Source organism: Pleurodeles waltl, chromosome 2_1 (assembly GCF_031143425.1).
Source record: "Pleurodeles waltl isolate 20211129_DDA chromosome 2_1, aPleWal1.hap1.20221129, whole genome shotgun sequence".
In the NCBI taxonomy this organism is placed as follows: Eukaryota; Metazoa; Chordata; class Amphibia; order Caudata; family Salamandridae; genus Pleurodeles; species Pleurodeles waltl.
The window spans coordinates 335,211,523-335,235,717 of NC_090438.1; positions in this window are offsets into that span (position 1 = coordinate 335,211,523).

Consider the following 24,195-nt stretch of genomic DNA (forward strand, 5'->3'; position numbering starts at 1 on the left):
TACCCGTCCTATTCAATCCAATAGAGAAGCCTATTTCATATATGTGTCGATTGGTCCATTTTCCACCCTGTTGCTATAGATTCCATCACTCTTAATTACTTTTCTGTGTTTACTCAGAATCAATCAGATGTTGTTAGCATCCCTATTGTATGCTGTAATAAATATTTTACTAGTGTCATTGGTGTTAGTGGATGCTTGTGTCAAGCATAAGGGGGTTATTTGGAGACGGGGATTTGTTTCTGCCAGTGGTCGCATAGAATTTGCATGAAGAATTCAGAATGGCTATGGAAAATGGGTCTTTGGTGGCTGGAATGTCAAGATCACCACTGAGGAAGGTCAAGGTAAGGACCTCCCTTGTAGCAGTCCTCTATTAGCAGTCTGCTTCCCATAGGAAGGGGCCTATTAACTTTCTGTGTCTTATTGGCTCCTTTGCTATTGCCCCAATTTGTTCACCATTAGTGTGTCCCTCACCTTTGTTATTTTTACCCTTATTGGTTCCTCCAGTTCTCTGATCTTTAGCCTGAGTGAAAAGTTATCTCTAGATTATGGTTTGTTTCTTTAACTGACCAGTTGCCTTAACTCTGACTTGCACCTGGACTACATTTTGGTGGTGTTTGCTGAATGGCTGACTGAACTCTGACTTGGCTGTGAAATACACTTTGGTGTTGGTTGCAATGTTTGTTCTCCTGCTTCCTCCTTGAATTCCAGGTTCAACTTTGACCCAGAATTCTTCAACTGAAGCTACTGGTTGTCTTCTGCTGTGGCTTAGATTCCCCGAAGCCTGTCTTTATAAAGCTAGTATGCACTACTGAGATAATTCCCATTTTTTTGCTTCTCACTAAAACCTTGTTTGTATTTGATACTTTCAGTGCACAATTGGTAAACCCCTTTGAAAATGCTATTGAGAATTCTCTGAAGAGAGAGTGAGGTGTAATTGACAAGATTGCAACATTTCAGCTGTCTCTTTTCTCTCAATCTCTTCCTATCATTACCCCTCTTCTTCTGAGTTTAGTTCTTCTATTTGTGCTCATCCATCTATGGGTGAAGGTTTGTTCTGTGGAGTATGATGGATTGTCTTCAGGCTCTGTCCACCTAGATCCATAAATCCTGCCAGGTGGATCAAAACAAAGAAAATAAAAGCGATAGATTAGCTTATCCCAAATGAATTGCTTTTCTGTGTATATGTCTTGTAATGACCTTGCCCCCGTGATATGTAGGAAGTGCTATATTTCCTGTAAAAAAGAGAATTTTAGAACATCTTAGAGAAATTAATAACTATGATTTAGCATACCCAATGGCTTAATGTTTTAATAAAATGCATGGCAGTAGATCTGAGATGCTCTGTTGCCTTGGCATTGACAGGGTTGTTTGTTCTACATTACAATATTTGGAATCAAAGTACATTTTGGAACGTAGCACAAAACATCCAACGTGTCTTTACTTGGATGAGGAATTAGCAATACAATTGTGGTAACTGTAATGAACTGCATTCAAAATATCCTGGCCTGGGACGATTATGTGACTCTTATTTTCCTTGGATACTCTACCATGCACTGTGTTCTCATGAAAGATATGGTTTGCAATGTTATAACTATTGTTGTAATTAATATTATTTTGGATGGTGTAACTGATATGAAATAAAAGAGTAAAAACAGTGCATGGAGAAGGAGTTATAGTTAATGTAGTGTAGGTACTGAGCTGAAAACACTGGGTATGAAGGTGTGAAAGTTCTAATAAGTTTAAGATGTTTGTTTTAAATTATAAATTATTGGTATAAGTTTAAGTTTTGAAATTAAAATTTGTGGGTACTTCAATTTTTGTTTGAAGGTAAAGAATAAGCAAAGTTATATAATTATAAAGATGGTGGGTAAATTATAAATTTAAGGTATAACTGTAACTGAACTGTTCGTGTATTTAAGTTTGGTTTATATAGAAAGATTTCCTAACTATAACAAAGGTTTAATCTTTTTTTATGTTTTTTCCATTGAATACACAAACACACACATATATATCTTAAGAAATACCTCTCTAATATGTATCCCTATTATCATCGAAGGGTGATTTTGGTGACATTTATAAACCATTAGGCTGAAGGCCTAGTAGATTATAAATGTCACCTAAACATTGAGATGGCAATATAGGTTGTTACTCGTTATGTGTGTTTTTATTACATTATTTATTAATTTAGTTTGATTACTCTTTAAAAGGATTGTGAGCATTTGAACGTCCTTCATTAAGTATTCAGGCCCTCATTATAAGGCCGGCGGTAAGGACTGCCAAATTATGAGTTATGAGGCCTGGCAGACGCCAAGCCTCCACAATTCCCCTGGCCGGCCGGTGCGGTCACACCGCTGCGGCCAGCAGTAAGCCCCTCCAATCTGGTGGCAGGCTCCAGCCTGCCATCCGGATTATGTGATTGCAAACCACCAGGCTTTCTGTGGCGGGCACCCCGCCACGAAAACCCTGGCGGTTATGTACACGGTAACAGGAATCTTCATTCCTGTCACCAGCACACACATGCACACATCCCTCCACCCGTCTACATACTCACAAACACTGCACCCCACCCCTTCACTCACATATGCATTCAGCATACTCAGACACCCCCACTCACTCGCATTCATCCTCACAGACATCCCCACTCTCTTGCATTCATCCTCACAGACACCCCCACTCACTTGCATTCATCCTCACAGACACCCCCATACGAGCACCCACACATTCACATTCACTCGCAAACATGCACTCACACTACACCCCCCTTGCATACATGCACCCACACACACAGACACCCCTCCCCCCACTTTCAGACGCCCACTTAACTTCTTTGTTGAGGGGGACATCCGAGAGGGGATGGGTCCTGGCGGTCTTGCACTGCCATCACCACCACCCCAGCAGGACTCTGCCAAGCTGTATTACAGCTTGTAATACGGCAGGCAGAGTCCTGCTGCTGTGGTGGTGATGGCAGTGGAACCGCCTCTTCGGAGTTGGACTTCCACCTAGAAATGAGCAGAAGTCCTCCAAGGACTCCTTATATGGCAGCCAAGAGACAGCGGTCTGTTGGCTGCAGCGGCTTCACAGGCCCTAGAAAAGGATCGCCAAAGTCGTAATGAGGGCCTCTGTGTGTGCATGATACTCCAGAGATGCCAGAGACTCTGGACATGTCAATGAATGTTTTGAGAAATGTATGTTTTTGTTTGGAATAATATGCTAGTATTTACACTGTGCTTTATACCACAGTATGTATTATTATGAGTCAAACTGAAAATGCAAAGCATTTGTTAAAGAAAATGTTATTTTCTTCTATAGTACATTCACACTATAGAGTAGGCTTCACAAGAGATATAGAAAGAAAAAAAAAAGCACAATGTGAGACAGTGTGGCTTTTGCTGAGAGTATTCTGCCTATATAATGTATACTTTCACATACCAGGGAGGATTGAAAGGGATATGCTTACATCAAGGATGTGCCTGCAAAGGTGAGCTCATCAGGTGTGCTAAATAATGCTCTAAGAAGAGCACTATCACCAGCACTGACAGAAAAACTAACTATCCAGTTAATTTTTGCACTTTCATAGAGAAGATAAATATCCTTCAAATTAGTTCAGCACTGTGAAATACAGTAAATACCTCACTGTTAAGACCTCTCTCCTGTGAAATAAGAGTTTTTAAACTACTGGCAAAAATTCAATAAGCAAAACATTTTTGTTTCTTTAATAACTGTGGTATTGTTTCTTTAATAACTTTGATGTGTTTGCCAAATCTGCACAAAACATTTTAAAAAATAGCTCAACCAGTTTTGCTCCATCTTGGAAAGCTTCCACCGATCTGTCAAGTGGAGGACCCAGAAAAAGGGGAATCCCAGAGTATGATTTCCTATGTTAATTCTCTTAGGAAAGTTATAACTAGTGCACTGTGGCTGAAACATCTGCCTTCTGAACAGGCCCTGAACCCAACCTCTTGAAGACACCCATTCCACCGACCCCATGGGAGCCAAACACACATTTTATGTTTTATTTTATCAAAAATGTTTTTTTTCAGGTACTCCCACTCAGTGCTCAAGTACCCCTGCTGTAGTACTTTGCAAGCTTCCTCGAGGGAGTAACATGGGGGTGGCGTTTGAGCTGCCGCTCCAGCTGCACTATCACAATTCCTCACAGGAGGGACTACAGCACAACATTTTTTTAAAAATCTAATTTTAGCCCCAGGATCGTCCCTTTGAGTCCCCCAAAAAGGGTACCTGTGGGTCAGGTGTCCCTACCCAGTCACTTATTTTGTATTTCTAAAAGTTTTCAGGTCTCAAGGACTGAGTTTTGTAATGGCAACAATAGCATTTTCATCTGAGTTGTGACCGGCCAATCAGATCGTTTAGTCCTGTGGGACCGGGACTGCTAACTGTCCAGCTATACTAAACTTTTTAACTCCTTCAAGCTCAACCCAAGCACCATTTTTAAAGCTAATTTCTTGAAAAAATGCTGAATGGATTAACATCAAATCTCAAAAAAGCACTCTTTCTGAGTAACTGTTTTATTTGAGGCTTTATTTTAGTTTTGATTAAACTGGCATTTTCCCCTAACTATAGCATCCCTTTAACCTTTTGCTTTTCTTTTTTCAGTGAATTTCTAAGGTTTGTAAAAAAAAATCTAAAGTAAGATATTATTACAATTCTTAATTCTAACATCACTTTAACCTTTCTTTTTGAAGGATTTTCTATTTTTTTTAACATAAAGTAAAATGTCCATTGCTGTGCACAGCGTGGGGGTAGGACACAGGGCCTGGCATGCAGCCAAGCCCTGTGCCCAACGTCCCGTAGGCTCCCAAACCCCTTCTAGGTCTCCTCTGCGACAGGACATGCACTGCATGCGCTCTCACTTACAAGATATATTGTTACTAAGGCATGGACATCGGTCTGCTTGCTTCCTTTATATCATACATGTTATTGGTAAATATCATATTATTTTTCTTTTTCACACATGGGGAGAGTAACTGATTTTGTCAAACTCAAAGGGGTTTTGTGCAGAGACATAACAAGCATTGTAAAAGCCAATATGTCTTGCCAATGAAACAAATGGTTCTGCGATTGTTTTTGTTCCTGCTGTAAAGCATAGGGATTGCCAACTTTGTGCAGCATGGCTAAAAAGAATAATAATAAAAATACTATGATGCATCTAGTGCTAATGCACATTTTTGTAAAAAGAAGAAAAAAAAAAAAAAAAGAAGCACATTAGCCCTGGATGCACAAAAGCCATTTCTTAAATTAGTTTTAGCCACAATGCAAAGCATCTGTGCTGTTGTACAGCATGGCTGCAAACATTGCCAAAGCCAATAGTGTTCATATGCGAGATCTATTGTCTTTTACAAAGCTTGCTTTATTTTGTTGGCACTGGATCCTCAAATCTTCTGTGATTCTCAAGATCTGTGTATCCACTAAACCCCCAATTCGTTTTACAAAATTCTTCCTGGGGGTACCTCACGGACACCTCCAAAAGACCTGGGGGAGGTCAGGGTACCCCTGCTCTGCACCCTAATAATAATAATATATTATTGTGTCTTAAATTGTTGGGCTTGGGGACCAGGTGTCCAAGTCTTACGAAGGTGGCCACAACTTTTCCTTCAGGTTCGGACCAGCCAATCACAACACTTGTTGGAGCTCATGGATCTGGCAATGTTCACAGACATGAACCAAAGCGTAACATATACATACATTTTGAGCCCTAATTTTTCCAAAACTAATAAAGAGATTTATACCAAACTACAAAAAGTACACTCCCCCGATCAAGATCTAGCTTTCTGTCAAATTTGGTGTAATTCCCTTCAGCTATATTTGCTTGTATTGCTGTTCAGTTCTCATGTGGAAAACTGCATGGGGAAAATGCATTTTGGAATCTCCCATGATAGACCAGGCTGAAACATTCCAAGAAGAATCTGAAGTGGATGAGACGTTTTTGGAATGTTTAGTGAAAATGTGTCAAATGGCATGGTCCTAACTGTTGCTTCGCAGTAGCGACTGCTAATGTGTAATATATATACACACATATATAGACACACACTCACACACACACACACATGCTTACTGCTGAGTTAATGCACATTTTTTACTTCAATATTTTTGTAGTCAGTAGACAATATTGTTGTACTTCGCATTACAAGCATGTAAAGTTGATATTTCTTGACCTTTATATTTTTACAGCAATATTTTTTATTGCTACATTGCTGTGGTTTGTAGTCTCTCATGGACGCATACTTAAACCCAAATATGTTAAAAACAACTTTTCATGGGTAATGCAATGCTGCTCCTGACAAAGATGTTACCTACTCCATTGTACCAGTATTCATATAAGGATGATTGCCCACTCATCGGCAGGACAGTTGTGTAGACTTTTGGTCATGCGGTTATTGTCCTTTGTATAAGTCAATTGGGTTGAGACTAGGTTTTGTCCGCAACCACGGCCAACAGAAAACTAACAAAATCACAGATTTAAATAAATTTAGAACAGGTTGGAGAGAATCAACCATCCCTTTTAAAGAAACAGATATTTGTATTTGAAAGGGTTATTTATTTGATGAGTGGAAATCCTGTGCACAAGACACCTGTGGTAAGTAATAGTATGATAACAGTTTGGGTGAGTTTTTACAGGGGCATGTGTGATATACTGGTGCAGAGAAAAAGAGGAAAAGAGAAACATAGTATATACATATCCGGCTCATTATATTTTGTCTACATTAAGTAATATGGCACTAGCTGAGAGTTGATAAAACAACAACTAGAAATGTTTTTTGGGTTGCAAATTGAGCAATAAGGGTTTATTGATTTCTTTGACACCCAAACTCAGCAGGTGAACATGTAGGATGGATTTCAATACCTTGACAGCTATGGTAAATTGTAGGTTTGTAAGTATTCAAGAAGTCCAGAATCTAGACATGGTGCAGGATGATTGGCGGATCAAGACTGGAGTATTTAAATTGTGTATCTTAAATTAATATCTTGGATCTATTGGGTAATGCTTTGTGAGAGGACTGTTGAAGTAGTACCGCCAAATGCTTTATGGATCTGCACTGGTGTTTGTTTAATGTTCTATGTTTAAAAGGTAGTCATGCCACATGGTGTTTGTAGAAATTAGGAAAATTATTTTGTGTGTATGTCTCCCTTTACAATTAAGATGGTCTCTAGGCTCTGTTGTTGCAAAGAGCGTGGCAGCAGGAAGATCAGATTTAAACAAATGTATCTAAAGAATTAATAAGACTCAGTACGCTGTCCCTCAAGGATGGAATTCAGTATGCTGGACACTACCATAGTTTGAAGATAATGCAGGGTGCAAGTTGGCAATATTTTTCCTTGTGATGGAAAGGTTGATGTTGTTCCGTTTTGGACAATAATGGTTCCTAGCCCTTGTAGCAAATTAATTTATCCTTTATCCAAAATTCTATGTGAGCCAGTGAAAAGCTTGTCTAGCTCTTAGGGAAAGGAAAACCTTGCCTAGCTCTTGAGATGCCATCTTTTTTACTGCATCCTTATGCTAAGTGGACCCTAAAATTTACATTCTAGAAATGATTAGAGTGCATTACTGCAATCAGATTTAAAATTGGACATCATGCTAATATTGGTAACAATTACCTTGGCTAAACTGCATCAATGACCCTCTTCAGACAATAATAATATCATAACTTTTAGCCGTTGGGCAATCGATTTTGGTTCATAGAGGTTGCATAGTTATTTTTGTAATAATTAACACGCTTACACTCACATTATATAAAACTGCTAGGCATCATATAAATCACCCTGTACTATAACAGCTCATAGCAAATAAACCAACTGAACAAGCATGGAATAACTGAAGAGATCTCGCACAAACTGCTGGCCAGCGGAGGATTTTAATTTAGACCAACTCTACAGGTCTCACCAAGCTACATATTATGACTTCTTCTTGACATCGAACAGTGACAATCAGATATGAGGTGATAATAACTAAGTATACCCCAGCAGATCTCTCTTTCTTTTCTCTCTTTAAACTATGCCTGCTCAGGAACATAAACCTGAAACAAAATAACTCAGAATGGCCAGCCGAGTGCAGTAGCCTGCTAAATGGACCCTGAACATAAGATTAACCGTAAAGAGAGAGAAATATCAAATTTTATTGGGACAGATGTCCTCAAAACATAGATAAATAATACAACTCAATAAAAAAACAATACAAGTAATAAAATACTCAACTTTATAAAAACCAGATGCTGCCATTTCATATTAAAATACAACTTGTCTAATATTACTCCCTGTATTTAATACAGGATAAAACATGTGAAAAGGTTTACAGCTCATCAAAAAAAGTTCATATTCGACAAAAGTTCAATCACTTTCAGTCTAGACAATGTTCAATATTTGATAAATAAAGGTTTTATAAACTTGATTCATGCTAATTAAAAATACAAGCAATCTATCAAAATAGGACATTATACTGTACATTTACAATTTTTTTTTACCTTTGTGGACAAGATATATAGGATTATACACAACCAGGAATTTGAGCAACTCTAATCGATAATTCTGATTAGGTAGACTAAACATGTATGGAAAAAGATCTCTGTGCACTAGCGATGTATAGGTAAGAATAATTGAGCATTGATCATCTAGTTGACAGATAGTTTATATCATGATTTGCAGAAACATGGGCTGCTGACTCCTGCAATATACATTTTGAGAGGAGGGATCCTATTTTAATATTTCCCAGAGAATGTAAACAGCATATTAAACTCATTAAACCTATTGACAGCTTCTCTGACCCATTCCATTTCACCAACAAGGATCTCCTCCAAACACAACTTCGAAGTTGTGGAAGGCTGATCACCCTGAGCTAGTTGGTTAAAGAAACCTAGGAAAGTGGATACTAGCCCTAAAATACCAGGATGTTTGGTTGAATTCACACCGCATCTTTTAGACCATTGAACATTTTAGTAAACACAACAATCTTTTTAGGGCAGCCCCTTTAAGGACATCCCAGGGATACCTTTGTTCCAAGCATTAAACCTCCACCCATACAGAGCTAAAGGAGGAAATTTACTAATATCAGCTTCCATTAGAAATACCATAAAGGGAAATGCAGAGCTGCTCAAAGCCGCCAGCTTACTGAAAACCATAAACTGCATGCCTGTCTTTTACACTTCATCATTCACCACACTGCTAAGTGCTTGTCCCATAATACGATAAGGGCACCTCTCTGGTCATCCCACTTGACATGCAAACATTTCCCACACATTATCACAACAAAGACAACACACTTCCAACCACACCTTACATGGTGTAGCGTGCTACCCATGTCCAAAAGCGCTTCAGCTCTCCCCATAGGGGTAGAAAGCATTATATAAATATTGCAATGTAATACAAGCAAGATGATCAATTATATTTGATTTACCATAACTCATCTGGAACGTCATAGATAGCATGCTATCAAAGAAAATGCCATATTGCGTAGCTGATATGTGTACTGCAACTAGTCTCCTGCAGAATAAAGGTAAAGATTGTACTAGATGTGTTTGTTTTTTGCCCAAAACTAACTTAGTTTTCCCACCATTTCATTGAAACCCTCTTAGTCTCATACATGATTCTAGCCCTTTAAACATTTAAGCAGCTTTCATTATGTGCTTTTAAGACTCTTAAAATAATTTGAGAGCAAGGGATTGAAATGATTTATTGTAGCTGTGGATAAGTTACAAGAGTGTTGCCACATAAATATTGATAATGGAAGGAAAGCACAGTTAGGGAAATACAGCAGAAATTAGTTATCTTCATTACCAGTTTCCAATTTCTTCAAACATGAAAAACACATATGAGCCGTTCACTTGACTACTGTGATATTTCTAAGTCAATAGGCATGATTTATTGTATTGGTTCATAAATCCTAAATTAAAAAAACAGCTATATACATACCTTTAAGAGATATTCGTCCATTGGTCTCTTCAAAAGACAGTCACATTTAATTTCAGCCCATTGCACTGTACAGCAACTGTGCCCCATGGCAACCTCCTAAATTACATGAATGCACCACAAATAATCTAGGAATGGAGTTAAGAACAATAAATGAGCCCTTTTGTGTGAAGTGAAGAACAATACATCTTGATGTAATTGAGATGTAAGACTAAGGGCCTGATTTAGGGCCTCATTACGACCCTGGCGGCCGGCGGTAAGCTGGCGGTAACACCACCAACAGGCTGGTGGTGTTCGGCCAGCTATTATGACTGCAGGCATGTCATCCACTTTAACACTCCGACCGCCACAGCGGTAGAAATTAACACTGTGGCGTTCACCGCCAACAGACAGGCGGAAGACAAGGTTCCTCCCACTGTATTACAACACACCTATCCGCCACCTTTTCCAGGGCGGTACCATTGGCATCAAAAGCACGGTGGAAACAGTCTTTGGAACGGAAACCACTCACCTTTCAACACTTTACGAACAACCAGGACGCCATGGAGCCCGAGTTACAGGTCCTGCCTATGCTGGTCTACCTCCTCTTGTATCAGGACCAGCAAAGATGCTGGCGACGACCATGGTGAGTAATGCACCTAGCACACAGGGGAGGGGGAGGGAAAAGAGAGTGACACATCGCAACACGCAACACCCCCACCCCCACCCTCATCCACAACACCATACACACAAATACATGTAGCAACATTACATATACACCCCGTCACTCCCTGAAAGAACGCAAGGACACAATGAAATGATTGTAACAAGTGTAATCATTGAAATATCAGATAGGTCAAATTCAAATATCAGTATATACAAATATGTACACCAACTACACAAGTCCGGATATGAATGAAATCACTGTCCGTGGATCAGTGTCCCAAAATGCATGGGCAAAGCCCACACAAGATACCTGACTCGAAATGGAGAGAACACTGCAGGGGCATCAGACGGAAAATAAACAGGCACCTCAGAGGGAGGGGGGCACCTCAGCCGGATGAATGGACGACGCCACTGCTCCACAAGGGGGCTCCATGCCCACTGATTGGTCCTGGGGAGTGCAAAGCCACAGTCTCTCAAGTCTATCCAGTGGGTGGTTTGCCCACTGCTTTATCCTGGGAAGTGCAAAGCCACAGCCTCTCAAGTCTCTCCAGTGGGTGGTTTGCTCACTGCTTTATCCTGGGGAGTGCAAAGCCACTGTCTCTCAAGTCTCTCCGTGGGTGGTTTGCCCACTGCTTTATCCTGGGGAGTGCAAAGCCACAGTCTCTCAAGACTCTCCAGTGGGTGGTTTGCCCACTGCTTTATCCTGGGGAGTGAAAAGCCACAGTCTCTCAAGTATCTCCAGTGGGTGGTTTGCCCACTGCTTTATCCTGGGGAGTACAAAGCCACAGTCTCTCAAGTGGATGTCAGTCTCCACTGGTTCTGGAGGGGGCTTTATGCCCAGAGTGCTTCATCCTGCTAAGGACTGGGGTAGTGGATGTGAATCTCCACTGGTTCTGGAGGGGGTTTGTGCCCAGAGTGCTTCACATGCAGTGTGACAGGTCCAATTCCCTCACCTGGGTGTGTGTACCACGAGATTGCCTGGGAACAGGTAGCATGATACTCCATGGAGGCAGAGACACACTCCACCCTGCTGCAACTTCGCCTGCCACATGCAGGTAGAAACAGTGCTGGGAGTCATGCCTCATGTACGCTGGGCAGGGTCCAGGACGTCTCCTGCAGCCTCGGACAGCTGGCCACTGGGGATGATTGCCATGTCAGCTGTGGTGGCACTGTCTGACCACGTCGCAGGGCTGGTGGTTGCAGCGGTGTCTGTGACGGAGGTTCTGGCGGTGGTACGTGTCTGAACCTGTTGAGGGACACAGCAGGACGTCTCCTGCAGCCTTGGATGGCTGCCCACTGTGGATGATGCTGGGGACTGTTGCTGACGTGCAGGTGGCGGTGCAGGTGGCGGTGTCCACTGCCGTACAGGTTGATGTTCTGGTTGACAGAAGGGGTGACTCTGGTCTCTAAGCCGGAGCCTCTGTGCCTTGTCCTGACCTGCTCTTTGGCTTGTGTCCCTTCCCCACCTTTGATGTCCCTGCTGGTGCCTTGCCACTGTCCCCTTTTGGCTTGGAGGAGCCCTTGCTTGGTGGTAGGTTTGGCTTTTCCCTCCAGCATGTGGGCACCTTCTTCACCTTGTCAGGTGGCAGAATGGCCTGCTCCTTGGCCTCACTAGATGGCACACTGGCAGCCCTGATGTGACCGGACTTGCTGAGACTACTGTGCTGAATGATTTGGCTGTACCTGTTGATGCGGTGGGCACAGAGGTGCCCGGCACCGCAAGGGAGGTCCCATCAGAGGAGGAGTCGCTGTTGCTGGTGTCTCCTCCTGTCCCCGTCGTGGAGCTCCCCTCACCCTCCGTCCCACTGGTGCCTTCTGACTCCATTACTTCTGATGCAGCTCCCTCCTGCTCCTGTGCCACTGCTCCTCCGCCAGATGATGCTAATGCACACAAGGACAGGGTGACAAAACAAAAAGGGGGGGAAGACAGAAGAGACACATGGTCAATGCCTGCAACACCACTACCGTTGGCGGACACAACACACAGGGAACAGCTCTATGCACTAAGCCATGCACTGGCAGGGCAGGGGAAAAGCACATGCCCATAGGGGACTCTGTCGAGAACCATTTTATGCACAGCTGGAAGCCATAAGAGCCTGACTAGGTGTAGAGGGCAAATACTACCTTTGGGTTTGGAGTGGGAATGAGGCTGGAAATCAATGGATCTACCTTTGCGAGTCTGCCCTGGCCTAGGGGAAACCCCAGCCCACCTCCCCCACCCAGACACCTCGTCAAACGTGCAGTCAGCTGAATGTGAGAGGACTCACCCCCTTGTGGCTGCTGTGATGCCCTCAAGCACCCATCCAACTCAGGATATGCCACCGAAAGGGTCCGGTACATCAGGGGGGTCATGGTGCAACTGGCACCCCTTCCGCATTAGCAGGCCATCCCCAGCTGGGCCTCCGCCGTCTTCTTGGTACAGTGGCACAGGTCCTCCCATCTTTTCTGGCAGTGGGTGCTCCGTCTATGGTAGACCCCCAGGGTCCGCACTTCCTTGGCGATGGCACGCCAAATCCCCTTTTTCTGGTGGGCGCTGACCTACAGGAAAAGTGAAGTAAGAATGGATGTTACTCCCCCATACATTTTGTTCTCACGCATTGGCCACAAACCTACCCTGGCCCAGAAATACATACACACACCATCCTCACATGCTGGCCTGTCCCCCCTCAGTCTCTTCCATCCACGACACTCCATACAATCATGTGCCATCCACCATGCACACTGTTTTCTCACCTGTTTGTCTTGGGGACCGTACAGTTGCATGTACTAGGGGAGGACCCCCATCCACCAGTTTTTCCAACTCCTCCGCAGTGAAGGCAGGGGCCCTTTCCCCAGACACTGTAGCCATTGTCGCTTCCAGACGCAGGTCACAGCAGCACTTGCAGAGTAGGTCCTCTCCTGTTGAAGGTCAGTTATCAAGTGAGGGAACTGATAGAAAATGGCAGTCACATCCGCGGCGGTGCGTACCGTAACCACCGGCGTACATCGTCATTGGCTCCTGGAACCCATAGGGCCAAATGATAACCAATGCTGAATTGCGCCGCGGTCTTTGACCACCTACCGCTACGGTGTACAACGCCAGCACAGTTACCTCATTTCCCTTTGTCCCACCTTACAGGTCAGGCAGCCGCCATTTCAGGAACCCTCATGGCAGGCCAACTGACTGCGTCACACCTATTTAGGCCAGGAATACAGACAGACAAAGGCACATAGAGAAAATTTTACGATTGTGCTAAACAGCCTTGTGAAACCTATGTGGTGTATGACCCTCTGCTCACCGTTTTTCTCTGTCGGGCACGTCTGCTGGGGCAGGTTTTGTGTTGGCATCATCCTCCGGTGTACAGCCCCCTGGTGGACCTCTCGACAATGGAAGACAGACACATCATTATTACTTAAAGAGTTGATCGTGCAACAATCCAGGAAGTGTGTGCCAAGTTGGAGCCAGACCTGATGTCTGCTATCGCGCGTCCCACAGGAATCCCCCTCTAGTGCAGGTCCTGTCAACTCCATTTCCTGGCAAGTGGGTCCTTTCAAACAACAGTGGCCATGGCATCAGGTATGTCACAGCCAATGTTCTCTAACGTGTTGTCCAGAGTGTTGTCTGCCCTGCTGAAACACATACGCAGCTACATCGTTTTCCCTCAGGTGGAGTTTCTGCCCACAGTGAAAGGTGACTTTTATGCCCTGGGACATTTCCCCAACATCATTGGTGCCACTGATGGTACACATGTGGCATTTGTCCCCCCTCGCAGGAATGAACAGGTGTTCAGAAACCGCAAAAGATACCATTCTATGAATGTGCAGATGGTGTGTTTGTCAGACCAGGATTTATCCCATGAGAATGCCGAGTATCATGGCTCAGTGCATGACGCTTACATTTTGAGGAATAGCAGCATCCCTTATGTGATGGGGCAACTCCAGAGGCACCGTGTGTGGCTAATAGGTGAGCCTAAAGTCACCACATATTTTCATTTGCTGTCTGGGTATGAGAGATTCCCTAATGTTTGGAGGATGCCTAACAGTTGTCCCTCGATATTTGCAGGTGACTCTGGTTACCCCAACCTGCCATGGCCACTGACCCCAGTGAGGAATCCCAGGACAAGGGCAGAGAAACGCTATAATGAGGCACATGGGCGAACTAGGAGGATAATGGAGCGCACCTTCAGCCTCCTGAAGGCCAGGTTCCAGTGCCTCCATCTGACAGGTGGCTCCCTATACTACTCACCGAAGAAGGTGTGCCAGATCATTGTGGCCTGCTGTATGTTGCACAACCTGGTTTTGCGATGACAGGTGCCTTTATTTCAGGAGGATGGGTCTGATGGTGGTCTTGTGGCAGCTGTGGAGCCTGTGGACAGTGAAGAAGAGGAGGCAGAAGAAGAAGATGTTGACAACCGAAACAACATCATCATGCAATACTTCCAGTGAGACACAGGTAAGAGGATGGAACTGCTTCACACATCTCATACTATTGTAGGACCTGGCATAAATCTGCCTTTTTACCTCTGTGTATGGTCCCTGACTTATCACTTTGGCTTTCCATTTCACAGATCTGGGTCCCACTTTGTGCCCTCTGCTATGTTTACTGCTGGCCTACAACTGTGTAACATTGCTATGTGAAGAAGTACATTGACAATGCTATATTTCAGAGATGTTGCAATTACACATTTGTGAAAACACAGACTGACTCCAGATTGTTTGGTGATTCAAGGGTGTTTATTTCTGTGCCAATAAGTGGAGGGTGTGTGTGCAATAGGCTGGGGTGATGGGGGAGGAATGTCCATGGTAGAGTCCAGTCTCTTGGTCTCCCAGGTGCATTGTCCATTGGGGCCTAGGAAGGGGAGCAATGGCAGTTTAAGGTGGACAGGGTGACAAAGTGGGACCGAAGAGTGACATTCAGGAGGGTCTTATTTCCTGGCAGGGGTCTTGGCAATGTTCTATGTCTTGTTCCTGGATCTCAGGGACCATTTGGTGGCTGGTTCGCCTTCTGCAGGGTGTAGGGTGCTGGCGGCCTGTTGGTCCTGTGGCGGTGCCTCCTGTCCACTAGCGCAGGCGGAGGTGGAGGGCTGTTAATCATCCAGGCTAGTGTCAGGGGTCCGTTTGTGTGACACTGTGGCCCTCATGGTGTTGACAAGGTCTGCCAGCACCCCTGCAATGGTGACCAGGGTGTAGTTGATGGACTTCAAGCCCTCCCTGATCCCAAGGTAGTGTTCCTCCTGCAGCCGCTGAGTCTCCTGAAACTTGGCCAGTACCTTGGCCATGGTCTCCTGGGAATGGTGGTATGCTCCCATGATGTTGGAGAGTGCCTTGTGGAGAGTTGGTTCCCTGGGCCTGTCTTCCCCCCGTCGCACAGCAGTCCTCCCAGCTTCCCTGTTATCCTGTGCCTCTGTCCCCTGAACCATGTGCCCACTGCCACTGACCCCAGGTCCCTGATTTTCTTGGGTTGGTGGGTTTGCCTGGGTTCCCTGTAGTGGTGGACACACTGCTGATTAACGTGTCCTGGGGACAGAGGGATAGGCCTGCTGGGTGGGTGCTGTGGTGGTGTTTCCTGAGGGGGAGGTTCTGTGGCGGCTTGTGACAGTGGCAGGGGAACAGACTGTCCTGAGGTCCCTGATGGGCCGGGCTTGTCATCTTGATCCAGGCGTGCAGAGCTGCTATCATCACTGTGGGCCTCTTCTGTGGGGGGACTGGATATGTCTGGCACCTCCTGTCCGGTGACGTTGGGTATGGGTCCTGTTGGGGTGTAAATGCATAGTTTTAGTATCTGTGTGTGCCATCTAGTGCATTGGGTGAGGTGCCCTCTACTGCTGTGCTTGCATCATTGTGTTTGCCCTTTTCTGATATTTGGTTTGGGGTCTGTGTGGGTATCTGTACTGGACATGCTTTGGTGATTGTGGTCAATGCTTAGGTGTCGCATGCAGGGCCTTGGTATTGGGATGTGTGGGTTGTGATAGTGGGACATATGTGAGATGATGGAGTGATGGGAGTGAGAGTTAGGGTGGGGGTATGTGATGGCATGCAGGTGGGGTGGGGGGATTATAGCAGTAAAGATATGACTTACCAGAGTCCAGTCCTCCTGCTACTCCTGCGAGGCCCTCAGGATGCAGTATTGCCAAGACTTGCTCCTCCCATGTTAGTTGTGGGAGAGGAGGTGGGGGTTCTCCGCCAGTCCTCTGTACAGCAACCTGGTGTCTGGATGCCACTGAACGCACCTTCCCCCGTAGGTCATTCCACCTCTTCCTGATGTCATCCTGTGTTCTTGGATGCTGTCCCACTGCGTTTACCCTGTCCACGACTCTACGCCATAGCTCCATCTTCCTAGCAATGGAGGTGTGCTGCACCTGTGATCCGAAAAGCTGTGGCTCTACCCGGATGATTTCCTCCACTATGACCCTGAGCTCCACCTCTGAAAACCTGGGGTGTCTTTGAGGTGCCATGAGGTTTTGTGGGTGATGTATGAGGTGTTGTTTATTGTGCTGTGTGAAGTGTTGTGTTGGTGGGTGTTGTTTGAGGTGCGTGGCTGTTGTATGAGTGATGGAGTTGTGTGCCTGTGGATGCTGGTGTTGTGTTTGCTATTCTCTCTCTCTCTGCTTTTTCAAAAAATGTCATTGTAAGGGGTTGTGAATAATGTGGGTGTGTGTTTTATAGTGTTTTGGGTGTGTGGTGTGGTGTGTGTATGTGTATCAGGTGTGTGTATTTTAAATTGTCCAATGTGGTTGTGTTTTGTAAATGTGTGTGTATTTTTAGCGTGGCGTGTAAGACCGCCGCGTTGATTCGTGGGTCGTGATAGTGTGGGCGTATTTTTGTTGGCGTGATGGTGTAGGTTTTGGTATCGCCAGTTTATTACTGACTTTGGTGTGGCTGACTTGTGTGGGTGTCTGTATTGTGGCGGATTCCGAAATGTGGGTCTTAATACCTGTAGCGGAATTCCGCTGCCACAATGGTATGTTGGCGGTCTTCAGCACGGCGGAAACCGGGATTTACCACCAGGGTTGTAATGAGGGCCAGAATGATAAATTCAAACTGGTGCCAGTATTGGATTTAGCCCTGAATGTACCCAGGGGTCACCTTAGAGGTGCCCCCTGCAAAAGCAGTCTATCCTGGCATGGTTGCTGGTTGGTTCTGTCCAGCCGCCACCTCCAGACAGCCAATATATAAACCTTGGGGGAGGGCTCTGCCTCTCCAGTTTGTAAGACAATGTCCTTCCTGGGTGGAGGAGCCAACACCCCCTCCCTCAGTAATGTGCACTGTCCTGCCGGTGAGCTTCAAATGGCTTACCCTAGAAACTTGACTCCAAGCCTCCTGCTAGCATCTGCTGGGATTACCCTTTGCAAACTCCCCCTTTTGGCGGGAGCAGAGGCAGGAAACCTTACAAAGGGTAGGAGAAGTGGCCCCACCTGGCATGCACCGCCCCTAAGGTGTTGCCTGCGAGGCAGACCCTCTATTTCATTTCCCTCCATCTTGGATGGAAGGAAAATAGCCAATTAGGTTTAGGGCGGTGACCCTTCCCACAGGAAGTGGTCACTATACTGTGTGTAGCCACCCAAAGGTAAGTGTCCCATTGGACACTACCAGATTTCCCATAAAACGCTCACTAAATTCAGTATTCAGTGGGCATCCCTGGACAAAGAAATCAAATTCAAAAAGACAAAGAAGACTAGCTCAAAAGAAGATCCAAGGCACGAGAACTGTGGACCTGCTGCACAAGAAAAAGATGCCAAACCCTGCCTGCTGCACCCAGTACCTGAAAATTGCCGCTGTGGAGGAGGTGGACACTGGGATGACCTCAAGAAAACCAGAGGACCTCCAGGCTTTACAAATTACCCAAGATCTCCTATCAGGTGGAGGTACCACTCTGCAACCTCCAAAGAACCAGCAACCTAGTGAGGGTCACTTCACTGACTGGCCGATACCTTCTGAACTGAAAGTCACAGCCAGACTCGACAATACACCGATGACCATTAGGACAAACCCCACAAGTGTGCCAAATTTGGTGGCACTGTGCCTTCCAGTGGCCGAGTCGTGTAAATACCCCGAGTACTGGTCAGCTGATATCGGACAACCAGAAAACCAGGACCCCCACAGTTGAAAAAGGATCAGGAGGAAGCCCCAGTCGAGAGACTTCAGGAACATCCTGAAGTCCCCATTGTCCTCTAAGGGGCCCTCAAAGAGACTTACCTCTGGCTCCAAAGGGCTCCATTGCTCACAGCTCCTGGATCACCAACTCGCTTTGCACCCTGACACCCAGTGCCCTGCAACGAGGAACCAGTTGTGCCCCCAGGGTTCTACACCCTTTGTGACCTCAACACCACAAGGGGACCCCAAAACACCACCTTTAAATCTGCAAGAAATACGTTTTTCCAAGTGGTCCACTCGTTGCCCCAGGACCTGCTCCAAGAGACTTTCCACGTTGCTCCCCCTAGAACTGGGAGCCGCCCGAGCCTCTCCAGCTGGCACAGTGTGCTCACCAATGACCTCGACGAACCTGCAAAAGCGGAACTTGGTAACTCCATTGTGTGATTGTATATGCATTTTAAAAAGTGACTGCCTATTGATTCCTATAGTGGGTAATCACGCACAGAAAGAAAGCATTTTTCAAAACTTCAAAAATTCCTATCTTAAAAAGTACTTAACCAATTTTGATAATCTTGGTCTTAGAATTATATACAAATCTGATGTATTTTTGTAAATTGGTCTGAAGTTATTCCTTTAACTGTGTGAGTTGTATGATTCATACTGTGAGTACAGCAAAAGCTTTGCACTTATCCAAACTTAGCCTTACTGCTTGACCAAGCTACCTAAAAAAGTTTGAGCATTAGATGGTCTAGTTTGTACCTCTGGAAACCAAAATGTGGTTGCCTGGACCCCCTGCACAGTGTGCCTAGTTTTGCACACTACATAGAGGGCCAGCCTCCGACAAATATGAGCATGACTTGCTGTCAAAGCAGGCTCGTTGGTATGTACACATACACACTGCTTTTCTTAAAATAGCACATTGTTAATGTACTTTGTACATATGGAAAGCAATTCCTGCACTGAGGTGTGTTACTTGTAAGGTAAGCTTGAAAAAAAGTAAGCTTTTTCAAAGTGACTCTTTTTTGCCATTGTGGTTGGCCCTGCCGAGCATGTGGCCAAACTACTGACTACAGGCTAAAGATAGCCTGATAGGCTCAAAATTTAATAAGAGAATGAAATGATATTTCTCTGAGAGCACTGCCATGCACCCCATTTTTTAAATATATGAATTTCTGTCTGAAACGCACAAATTTGTGAGTAATTTGGAAAATATTATTTCTAAATTTAACTTTCATGTGACACTATGAAGTGTTATCTTAAACCCAGAGAAATTATGCTATACGTTAAAAAGGTCTTGTCTGCAAAGAAAGCTTCATGGAGATTCATTGTTTTTTCCTATTTATTTTCAAGATGGACCCTAGACATTTTTTCTCAAGCAAATTCAGATGGTGAAGCCTTGTCTCCCTACCAGGGTCAAATAAATGAGTACTGTTGCACGATTTCCACTGAATGATGATTGTACACCACAGAGATCAGAGATAAAAAGCAGGGCCCAGTGAAATGTTCTGTGTAATGATGAAGCTGCACTGCCTGCTGCAGAATGTCAGGTTCCACGAAGATGGGTGTCTGGTCTCTGTGGAACCCAGAAGCCCAGATGATCCAGAGTTCACCCAAGACAGTTTTTGTAGCCACCCGAGCTAGCATTGTTCAGTCCTCAAGAGGAGTGAAAGAGGCTTGTGTGGCAATCATTGAAGTAGCAGCATGCCTGATATTGGTCTTTTGATGACCAGTCTGAAGATTTCAACAAGTGTCTGGCAGTAGTATTTAACAGCACTTACATATTGACCATGGAAATAAAATCTTACTCCTTTGGAGGGCTATGAAGAAATTCGAGCAATAATCATGAATGACATGTCCTACCTGGCCTTGAATATGTGCTTTACCGTAGTCAGAGCCGTTAGCCATTTTCCAGCTTTTCACTGTTTATTCCAGACCAATCTGTCAATAAGTCTTTAGCACTGTTTACTTTGTGGTTTCTTTTCAACATTAGGGGCATTCATGAAGATTCTGGCCTGGATAGACTGGGAGCTTATCATCTAATCATCTGAGTGACAGGTTCTTTATGTACTAAGACAAATATCATTTTTCAGAAGGAGTGGATTTGGAAATGAATACTATGGAAAGACTATCTTTTGTTAATAATTTGACAGGCTTAATTCTGGTTCTCACTCAGAGAGTAATCCCTTTGTCTTTTGAGCTTCTCATGCTATGAGCCAAATTGAAGTCTCCAGAATTGAAGTTCTTTTATCGGCAATTTCTCTTAAGATCCCAGATCCATGTAAGTAGCCTGCTCCTTTGCTCCATTGATGCCATTTTTCTCCCAGTACCTTGGCACTTTCACATTTCAATACCTTTCAAATAAACCTAACTTTGAAAAATTCTACCCAAAACATAGGAGTTGGTTTGCAGTTGATTACTCATATGGATGCCTTGAACATCAAGGCAACCATTTTCTTAGCTGTAATCACTACAATTAGATACACGCTGTCTAGCATTGGGCTCTACCTATGGGAGGCATTGGACAAAACAAGAACAATCTTTGCATATCCATGGGGATATCACAGCTTCCTTCTCCATTCAAAATCTGATTAATGATTCATGCTTGTCATTGGTGTCAAACATGGACAGCGTGTCCATGGCTGGGTATGTAAACCACCACAAGCCCATGATACACTACCATCTGGCATGGAAATGTTTGAATGTCCTGTTTTAGGCATCAGATTACAGTTCAGGTTGAGCTGATTCCAAATACGCAGAACCACATACCGGGTTGGTACAAAAACTAACATGGACTCAGGCACATAGGCCCTCATTATGACATTGGCAGTAGATCCCACTTACCGCTACGCTGACTGCTGCCAACTTACTGCCGTGGCGGCGGATATCTGTTCACCATATTAGGACACACACACCAATCCGTCAGTATTCAGCCACATACACAAATCCGCCAGCCCAAAGGACAGTGATAAACGGGTGGTATAAAAACCCACACCATTACGCCATCAGAACAACACCCATCACATTATGACCTACGAATCACCACAGCAGACATTCAACGGCGGTAAACCATTGGCGCTACGTACCGTTGTGCTCACAATAGACAGACACAAACAAAACAACACCAAATTGGACAATTACAACGACACACACCTGACACCCATACACATACCACACCCACACCACTATAAAACACACACCCACATTACCACAACCCTTTACCATTTCAAACCATTGCCAGCAGAGAGACACCAAGACCACTGACACAACTAGAGCCACACACTACTCACACCTATACACCACTCACGCACCCCAAATCACACACCCCAAAACATTCCCCAACACACCCTCACCATTACACCTCACACAACACCTATAGCACCACAAAGACACCCCTGTTTCACAGAGGGGGAGCTAAGGATCGCGGCGGATGAAATCATCAGGGTAGAGCCACCGTTATTTGGAGCACAGGTGCAGCAGATATCAATAACTAGGAAGATGGAGCTATGGCGGAGAATTGTGGACAGAGTCAACGCAGTGGAACAGCACCCAAGAACCAGGGATGACATCTGGAAGAGGTGGAACGACCTACGGACTAAGGTACGTTCCATAGCAGCAAGACACCAGCTCGCTGTACAGAGTACTGGCAGTGGACCCCCACCTCCTCCCCCACAACTCACAGCATGGGAGGAGCAAGTCCTGGCAATCCTGCATCCTGAGGGCCTGGCCGGAGTAGGTGGAGGACTGGACTCTGATAAGTCAACCCCTCTACTACTACTACCCCCCACCTGCATGTATTCACATACCCCCACCATCACTCCACCGCTTCCCACACACCCCACCATCACATCTCACTCATCCCAATACCAAGCACTGCATGCTGTACCAATGCATGGACACCACTCACAGCCCTGCATGTGCACTCATCACTAAAGCATGCACACCATAGAGAACTAACTATTCCATCATACACCAACGTACACAAGTGAAAGCTACCAGGGCAAATCCAACCAAAGAGGGCAAGCCACGGATGCACAATATGTCAGTCACAGAAACCATAACACATCATTTACATCCCCACCAGTACCCCAGCCAATGTCACTGGAGGAGAGGTGCCAGCACTATCCAGTCCCCCAACTGAAGAGGCCTACAGTGATGACAGCAACTCTGGTCTTCAGGATCTTGATGACCTACCTGGCCCATCAGGAACCTCTGCACAGCCGGTTACTCAGGCACAGTCACACATCACCACAGAGCCTCCCCCATCAGGATACACCACCACAGCACCCATCCAGCGTACCCACACCTCTGTCCCCAGGACACGTCAATCAGCAGTGTGTCCACCTCTACAGGGACCCCAGGCCACACCTCATACCCAAGACAATCAGGGACCTGGGAGGACTGCTGTGCGCCAGGGGGAGGATAGGCCCAGGGAACCAACTCTCCAGGAGGCACTTGCAGAGATCCTGGGAGACTATCAATATTCCCAGGACACAATGGGCCAGATCCTAGACAATGTGCAGGAGAACAGGTGGCTTCAGGAGGAACAGTCCCAGGGGATCAGGGAGGACTTGCAGGCCATCAACAACACCCTGATCTCTATTTCAGGAGTGCTGGCAGACATCGGCAATATTATGAGGGAGGCAGTCTCACACCAGCGGGTCCCTACCACTAGCCAGACATCTGAACAGCCTTCCACCTCCGCTGCCGCTAGTGGCCAGATGGCCCGCCACAGGACTCAAAGGCCACCAACACCCCTTCCCCTGCAGAAGGTGAACCACCCCAATAATGTTCCCTATGATCCAGGCAGAAGCCAGATACACTTGCCAAGACCACTGCCAGGAATTGAGACTCTCCGGATTGTCACCTTTGTGTCCCACCCTGCCACCCTGTCCACCTGGAACTGCCATTGCTCCCCTTCCTATGTCCCCTTGGACAATGCACCTGTGCTACAAAGAGACTGGAACAATACCCTGGACTTTCCTCCATCATCACCCCATCCCATTGCACTTGCCCCTCAATATTTTAGCACTTCAATAAACACCTTTGGAAAGAAAAGAAATTTGGATTATGTCATGTATATCAAATATGTATTCATTGAAACAGGTATAAACATTGCAAATCAACTGTACAGAAAATGAGCATAGATGAATGACCTGTAGCTGGCTGCAGTGATCACACCAGGAGTATATGTGAGGACACCAACATCTGCAAAATGAATTGCCAGACAGAACAGTAAGTGGGCATAGAAGTGGGAAATATCAGCATGCCATTGCCCCACAAATTCAAACAAATGTCATTGCAATGTGAAGTAACACTGTCTACCTGTGTCACATCCTCACTGTCCACAGGGTCCACGGCTAGCACACAGGCATCTCCAGCCTCCTCCTCCTGCAGGAATGGGACATGGCGTCTGAGGGCCAGGTAATGCAACATTCAGCATGCCACTACTATCTGGCAGACCTTCTTTGGTGAGTAGCACAGGAATCCACCTGTTAGATGGAGGCACCGGAACCTGGTCTTCAGGAGGCCAAAGGTCCTTTCAATTATCCTTCTGGTTTA